The sequence below is a fragment of the Pseudochaenichthys georgianus genome, chromosome 7 (assembly GCF_902827115.2).
Source record: "Pseudochaenichthys georgianus chromosome 7, fPseGeo1.2, whole genome shotgun sequence".
Lineage (NCBI taxonomy): Eukaryota > Metazoa > Chordata > Actinopteri > Perciformes > Channichthyidae > Pseudochaenichthys > Pseudochaenichthys georgianus.
This window is the reverse complement of record NC_047509.1, coordinates 24,265,420-24,274,034: the sequence shown is the minus strand read 5'-3', so window position 1 is coordinate 24,274,034 and position 8,615 is coordinate 24,265,420. Positions and strand designations below refer to the sequence as shown.

Sequence of the window (8,615 nt, the reverse complement as noted above, 5' to 3'; positions counted from 1 at the left end):
GGAGTGGAGCAGTAACCCCTCAAACTTTGCGCCCATCTCGTTACACAAAATACGCTGAGCAACAAGTTCCTCGCGATGGAGCATGCAGTGCGTTGCCACTACATTTGGGGGTCTTCCGCCTGATCAAAGCTGTCACTCCGCTTTTTTTGCCGGTCATAGCCCCACTGCCCCATCTGAACACACAACTAGATCAGTCAAGTCCATTTGAGATGATGTAGGCCTACTCATCTAAATCTTGGCAAATGTCTCTTCCAGTGCTTTGCAAAATAATATTTCCTCAACAAAGTTGTCTTCTGATATAAATCTGATGTATGCAAGCAATTCTGCAACATTTGCTACATCCGTGCTCTCATCCAGCTGCAGAGTGAAATATTCACTTGCTCCAAAAAGCTGAGCACATACTCAGTTTCACTCTATAGCGGCAGCTCGATTCTGATTGGCTTGAAGGGCAGTCGTGTGATTCAAAAACAAAAAATATGAAAAGATTGGCATCAAAGGACACATAGATTGATAGATATGCAGTTATTAATAACATCAACAACAAAAAAACTCTAATAAGCATTCATTCACAAACTAAATCAGGAGACCTTTAACGTTTTACCTCCGATTCGCACCTTTGTTCCTCTCTGTACACAGCTCCAGTTTGGGCATTGGCCTGTCATCAGATTGTATTTGTTGTTGCTGCTGTAGCGGAAGTTTAGTACAATTATTTTTGATTAAATCCTCCAAATCTCCACCCTCCATAATTGCACTTGCTTCAGTTGCTTGCTACTTTCTAATGGCGGTGAGAGTGGTGCAGTGGCGCTATCTTCTATCGATTAGATTTATGATTCGAAAATTATTAAAGTAGGGTAGACATGTGGATATTATCCCACTGAACATAACGTGCATTTATCTAACAGGTTCGTTTTCCACTGACCTTATTTCGAGCTATTTTCCAAAATCCTATGGAGAAATCCCATTGCTTTTTTGTCGAGGGAAACCGAGCCTCCTCTCGCAACAGAGAGTGCAATCTATTGTTTCACCATAACATCTACAGGGGCGCTGTTTCACTCTTTGTAAAAATACTCAATGAGAATGGGGGAGAGATGGACCGGCAGCAACACCAGGCCCGGTTCTACGGGGGTGCATAAGGGTGCATTGCACCCTCAGTTGAGTCGTTATGCACCCTCATTTGAAAAATGAAAAGTAAAAAAAAAAAAAATTAAAAGTGAAAAATATTACATTTTGCCTACTATTACTAACAATAGTAGTAATACTAATACTAATACTAAGAAGAAGAAGAAGAAGAAGAAGAAGAAGAAGAAGAAGAAGAAGAAGAAGAAGAAGAAGAAGAAGAAGAAGAAGAAGAAGAAGAAGAAGAATATAGTTGAAATAAAATAAATTGTAATTGTGGTTGAATAGCATTGTCTGCTGCATTTATTTGATCAATTTAAACGGTAAGTAACGTTATTATGTCAGGTGCGCGTGACCTGTGCCGATGCACATTCATCATCTGCAAGGTGCTGACACAGCAGTCAATGATGGATCAGAAAATGGTTAAAACAACCAGCCCTTATCGCCAGCATACACTGCATCTACTGCAGATAATAACAATTCAGATCATGGGGACATTACGTTACTGTCGTGGACACGAACGTCCTCCCGCCCGCCTCGCCGGGTTTGCCCGCCTCGCCCACAGAGGCGGAGCAGCCACAGCCGTCTTCGTTACCCCAAACACCGCCACCCCTCGGCGGCCCGCAAGTGCCAGAGGACCTCTGCAAAACAGAGCCTGCCCAGGTATATTTAAAAAAGTACCCAACTCGCCTGTACAGTGGGGTGAGGCGCTCATTTTGCAGCTCATGGTTTCAAAACAGAGATTGGCTGGAATATTCATGTAAAAAATATGCCATCTTCTGCTATGCATGTAGACATTTCGGTTCAAGTAAGTCAGATGCCTTCACCACAACAACTGGCTACAACAACTGGTGCCATGCTCTTATAGGCTATGTGATAAGGGACTGGGAAGGCATAATCAAGCAAAGAGCACATAGATCCATAGATCTCTTAATGTTGCTCTCAAAGTGCACCAGATTGATGGTTTTAACTTCAATATTTAAAAAAAAAAAAATCTTCCCGTGGGAGCATGCCCCCGGACCCCCCCAGAGGAGGTGAGGACCCCCCATAGAGGGTGTTAGGTCCACTCCCCACTTAGAAAAATAGCACTTTACCACTGCGCCCTCTCTAATCTCAGATGCACCCTTAGTCATTTTTTTCTGGAACCGGGCCTGAGCAACACACAACAAAGAATTTCCGAAACGAAACAAAGTGTGTTTATTTATTTATTAAAATTATAACTACAATCCGAAAAAACAGGGGAAGCCTGGCTTCCCTTGGCCTCCAGAGAAAACGTCACTGGAGTTTAATTGTACATCTTCTTGCTCTTTAGGCTTCAATCCAAACTGATGTCAACACCAATCAATGACACTGTCTATCAGTTTTATGCAAAGCCAAGTGAATTGATTTGAAATGAATAAGGACAAATGTACTTTGCATTTTGACTTTTAGTGACTGACAGGTATATAAATGGCATTTAAAGGGGGCTTGGGGTCGGGCACAGAAAGGCTGCAGTGATATACTTTGCCAATAGCATAGCAGCTCAGCAGGTGCATTTTAAAGAGGTGGGGTAAACTACTTGAATATGAATATGCAATTAGGAACACATTTTGACAATAAATAATCCTCCTCACTAATCTAAAAAACGTATTCAAGAGACGAAGTGTGTCTTAAATAAATAACAATATGCCTAATTACGCGTGTATGTTCCTCTTCTGAGACTCGGTTACACGATTACATGTGCATTAGATTAGAGCATCTCTTTTTTGAAATACCCCTTATTTTGCTTTGGCCTGCGCCGGCAAAAAATGACCCGGGTATCAGCAAAGCAAGTGGTAAAGAGGTGCTGCGTGTCACTAGCGGAGAGGTCCACATTTCACGCACGACGTGAGGAGTTCCCGGTGAAAACGCCCCTCTACTCTCCTCCTAGCCCTCGCGACCGTGAGCATCCCTGCCGGCTCGTGCTGTCTGCTGTCCCAGGCTGCAGGGCTACTCCTCCCGCGGCAGAGGAACGGAGCTCCGGGGCGGTGGCGGCGTCCGTCTTCCAGTTCCCTGCGATCTTTATGATCACAATTTGGGCTGAATCTTGAAAAACCCCGGACCTGACAGGACAGGTATGCCTTGTATTTGTTTGTCTCATACGGTGACAGCGGAACAGGTGCATGCTGCATATGCCGGTTGTTAGGAAATGACATTGTAGGCAATGAGCCGGGAGCGTCTTGGTACCGGTGACACGCTTTTGGCTCACACCGAGCTCTGCATGCTCTGCAAAGACACCGCTTTGTGCTTCAAGTGTCATGGACGGATAGGGAGGGTGTTGTCACAGATCTTTAATCCGGCCAATATGGTCGGCAGGATGGTTTAATAAACTGCATAGAATCAGGGCATCCTTTATCCATGCATATCAAGGCCCGAGGCAGACACCTTTCCTATCTTCTTACTGAATCACATAGCGCCAGATCAGCCCTGTTTCTCTACACATCCGACTCTATACGATTGTTCTGAGCTATTTTTGGAAATGCCGGTGTGTGATGATTGTGATTTCTCTTTGTGGAGCTATAGGCTAAGCACAGCTGATGCTCGAGATAACGAGCTAATTGAAGCCGGTGTGTGTCGCGGGTGTGGCAGGGGGGGGGGGGGGGCGTGGGAGCCTCAGCAATAGGAAGGTCTCCTGAATGTGTGAATTGCAATGGGACAATAGGCTATTAAACTGAAAATGCTTGAAAACTAAAATTAGAAGACTGATTTAAAAAGGATACTTCACATATGAATAGATACAAAGAAAGGCACAAACTGGCCTTGTTTCATCTTATCAGCTGCTGTCCTTGGTCTATTATTATTTTTTAAAAAGTGTCCATTGGGAAATAGGTTAAGGTATTTGCATGTGGATTCAAAAATACAATTTAAACATCTTTGCAATGAGTTTGAAATGTCCTCACTATTCATACTCAAAGCTGTATTACAGCTGTAAACCACAAATTATTTTAGGGTGTAGATCCTTTTTTCTGAATTATTTTCTCAAAATGTCATCTGATCCTCTCTTCTAAATGTTATACAACAATATATTCCTTGACATTAAACTTTGAATTGAAATAGTATACACAAACACAAATTAATTGAATATTAGATGTTGACAGAAGATTGAATTTGCATAAAACATAAAACTATATACGCTTACATTTGAGGGATGCAACCAGATAACTTTCTGTGGTAAAAATTCGGCAAAGAAAAATAACTCTCAAACAAAAAACATCAATATGAGACACATATGTATACTTAAAATACAAAAGTGAACAACTGGGCAAGTTTACATTTCAACAATTCCAGAAAAGTCCATTTATAAAAGTTACCATTATCAGTAACACGGCCTTTTGTTCACCCTCATCCTACTCACAGACTGTCAGTCCTTGTGTATCTGGCTCGTTTACCATGCCAAAGGCTACAGATATCCAAGACTGAATTGGTGGAGGCAGAGTCAGGGAGGAGGCAAATTAGATAACAAATCCATCCATCTGTCCATCTCTGTCCCTTAATGCATCCTCCAGTCTTTTTTTTTTTTCTTTCTTTCACCTGCTCCACTTCCAGCCTCCCTGGGTGCATTACAATGGTGCAGCAGCAGAGTGCTGCTCCTCTGTTATGCCCCTTTGCTCATTCACACCAAAAGGGCAAAGCTTCTTTGTGTGTATGTTGAATTAAACTCATACAGGCTGTTTTCAAGGTGCTTCAATGAGTTTAAATGCATGTAATACAATAATGGAATTACATGCTATATTTCCTACAGACTTATTTGCTCTTATCTATGAGAGGTATGATGTAAAGGGCAGTCAAGCAGCTGTTTGTGTAAAACATGAAAGGACAAGGTTATGAGATGGATGTACACATGGCATTCACAGGCAGTGACTTTCCGGTCATAGTGTGACCTCCGTGCAATCTGTCACCAATGCATATTCCATTAGGGCAAAGGTCAGGTCACACGTTATATGGCCTCCAGGGTGCATTTTTGTGTCTGTATTTCTGTGTGCGTAAATTCTGCCTGCTTGTTTGTTTAAGGCAGCTCACTTCTATACATCTCTCCCAAGAGTCCTATTACAAGTCATCCTCTGATCGATTTGTAATAGCTCATTGAAGCAGGGCCAGCGGTCTGTTCACAGCCAACTTGGAATGCTCCACAAGATAAACGCACGTCACTTAGAAGTGAGAGAAGCTTTCAAAGGCATATTAAAGATAACAGCAGGCAATACATGGTCACTTTTTGCATTACTATCAACATGATATTTTGTGAGATGCAATGCCTCACTCAGAAAGACATCCCATTTTCTGCATGGTTCTCACATCATTTTAGATCAATAAATGTACACGTATGGGGATTTCTTCAAGACTATCGTTGGGCTTGCTGAAAGCAATAATTAACATAATGTCTTAACTTTGTCTAAAACTGGAAAGAAAACTGAAGTCCACTTGAAAAGTCAGTTGTTGTGACCTGCTCATTTTAAATGACGAAATTAATCAGATCAGAGGTTTTGAACAGACTTAAAATTGGTTGTTACAATCTGAAGAATGTTAGCCGTAATGCGAGCAACATGACGGTTAACATGCTAAAGTGATTATCTTACATTACATTGCCCTCCACTGTGACACACATTACAGCTACATCTTTTCACCAGCCCTTTGTTTTCATGGCAAACTATTTCAGAAGAGAAGCTGCTTGAAATTGTTGGTCCCCCTCCTCTATCCACAGACCCTGTGTCACTTCAGTGCCCCCACCTCTACATGGAAGTCACATCCTTCAGTCCAGTGCCATGGTTCAATTATTAACTTCATTTTTATTTTACCAATGTGTACATGTGAACGAACAGAATATTTCTTACCGGCTGTTTCTTTGTCTTAATATTATCTTGTGTTGAATTCTGATGTTAGACAAGGGTTCCCATGGTAACTGCATTTTAAACAGGCATGCCTGATGTCTCTGTGTTAACCATCGTTAGTGGTGACAGTCTCCTCTTTGGTCAAATAGAAGAAAGAAAAAAAAAAAGAACTGTGCTGCAGGCACAGTGTGGTGCCTGTCATTTCCCTGTCATTGTGATGAAGAGAGAAGATTTCTTTAGTTTTGTCTATTTGACTCGGCAAGTAAGGCTCAGTTCAATTGCATAGAGGTAAGTGGAGAAGTACACTATGAAACTGCAGAAGATGCTTTTATTGTAAGAATTGGAGAGTTTCTCTCAATTTCGGTGAGTTTGAATTGTGAAGTGGAATATACTCTTGCTGTTTTAACATTATGTGTTCATAGTGGATCAGAGGATCAGAATAAATCGCAGTCCGTATTACATGGATTAAAAAAAATGCACCTTAATCTATCCAATGTATCGAATGTTGTGTTTTTATGCATACCGTCTGCCTAAATACACATGAGGTGGACACAATAACAATAACAGCAATATGTTATAAAATAGCACTGTAAGAAATATTCACTTCACAATATTCACAGATTCTGTGGTTGCCAAGGATTTACTGATTTCAATGGTTCAGGTTAAAGGCTGTATTTGCAGAAAATGTAAACACTGCACACACACACACACACACACACACACACACACACACACACACACACACACACACACACACACACACACACACACACACACACACACACACACACACACACACACACACACACACACACACACACACACACACACACACACACACACACACACACACACACACACACACACACACACACACACACACACACACACACACACACACACACACTATAGACAGTATGTAGGCTACTGCAGTGTCTGCAGTCTGCCCTGCTCTGTCTAATTGTATCTGTAAACTGCTGCAGCATATTTGTCAGACTGGACTGTTTGTCAGTTTGTATCAACAGTGTGTCAACATGTCTCACATCAGTGTCACCCACACAAGTGTCTGCAGCGTGAGGGTTCTTAAAATAACCCCGCTTTTGATCGAAAACACATTCAATAGATTAGCAGCCAGAGCTTTACAATCATGTTCTAGATGTTCAAATTTCTTTTGACACTTAATGTAATGTTCCTCTGCCTTGTTACACATCCTGATGTTCCCTTTAGTAAATGGCGTTAAGATTACTCTGTGGACGTATAATGGCGAAGGACGGGACTTCCAGTCATGTAAACTGGTTAATTTTAAGGATATTCTTCACATAAATCAAACCATGCATTCCAACGGCTCATTTTTAGAGATTTCCCTGCCTGATCTGTTTTAATCAGGGAGGATTAACTTTACAATGCCCCCACCCTCTGCTCTAATCATTTTGATATGCACATTTACCACCTTCTCCAATCTAAGATAAGTTTGCAATCACACAATCTGTCGTTTCATATCGGCTCAAAAAGTGGAACTAAGTACTTTTAGATGTTTAAATGTTGACACCATTGTAACTCCTGTAACATCCACTGCTTTAGTGCAGAACCTTCCCATGAGAGAGTGTTTGTTCTATGTCGATGCAGGAAGCACACCTTCCTCTGGGCTTGCTTTCTCTTCGGGAGGATGAACTTGCAGCCTCATTGGTTCGCAAGTCGTATCATTTATCTCTGTTGTGGTGTGACATGATTTGCAGCAGACTTTACAGTCCTGCTAGGCAAACTGCTTCCAAGACTGCTGAGTGCCAATAGTTTTGGAGAATGTGTGTATGTGGTTTTCCCTGAACAAGGACATGTCGCCACTCCCACTCTCCCAACCCCCACAGTCCTGTACCTGGTCTCCCAGAGCGAGCCTCGGCACTGTAGGATTGATGGACTGGCTGTATATTCCATTAGGGGGGAAGCACTGATTATAAAGCTTAGATATGGAGGGAGCTGCATGATAAAAATGACAAGGCTCATTGATGAAATGTTCAGTGACTGGGTATTGGCTTCTATCTGGAAATACCGTAATTTATCATGTTATGTATAGAGTAGGTCGACTACAGTAGCTGCTTTGGACATTAACTACATCAAATCGCTAACTACTTCAGCTAGTAGCCGCAGTAACCATTACCGTCTTGATACACTATGCTCATTCAATTGTAGATGTAGAGTTTCTACTAGAATCTCAGCAGTTAGAGGGCTCAATACAATATACAACAAGCCTATGAGTCTACAGCCATGCTAGCAGCTACAGGATGTGTGGCTGTATATAGACACAGTAATGTTTTGTGCTAATGTCAAGCGTACATGCTAAACATTAGCACTAAACACAGTCTAGCTGATAAACATAGTTAGTTCTGCAGGTTTGGTTCATAAACCAAAGTACATTTTTGGACAAATGTATGTGGACCAGCTGGTGGTGTTAGATTTAAAGGTAGGTGACCACCAAAGTAAGGTTCAGAAAAAAGGAAACCCAACAATCCCCTTGGCAGGGATTCTCAGCCATTACAATCAGTTTCTCTGTTTGTGCCTGTCAAAAGGCATTGTGGAAATTGCCACAAATCCGTTCGGGTCCAACAAGGTCCCTGGAAAAAACAACATACACTTGGCACAAAATAAAGAGACCAAGAT

At 41.8% G+C, this 8,615-nt stretch overlaps 1 protein-coding gene across 5 annotated transcripts in view; it reads left to right on the top strand.

The window, feature by feature from the left end:
- Window positions 1-2,970: 2,970 nt before the first annotated feature.
- LOC117449929 (band 4.1-like protein 1) overlaps window positions 2,971-8,615 on the top strand; it is an 87,850-nt gene continuing 82,205 nt past the window's right edge. For all 5 annotated transcript variants that reach the window (XM_034087861.2, XM_034087866.1, XM_034087865.1 and 2 more), the window contains exon 1: window positions 2,971-3,209. The gene's annotated coding sequence lies outside the window, so the exon portion shown is untranslated. The remainder of the gene's footprint in view (window positions 3,210-8,615) is intronic.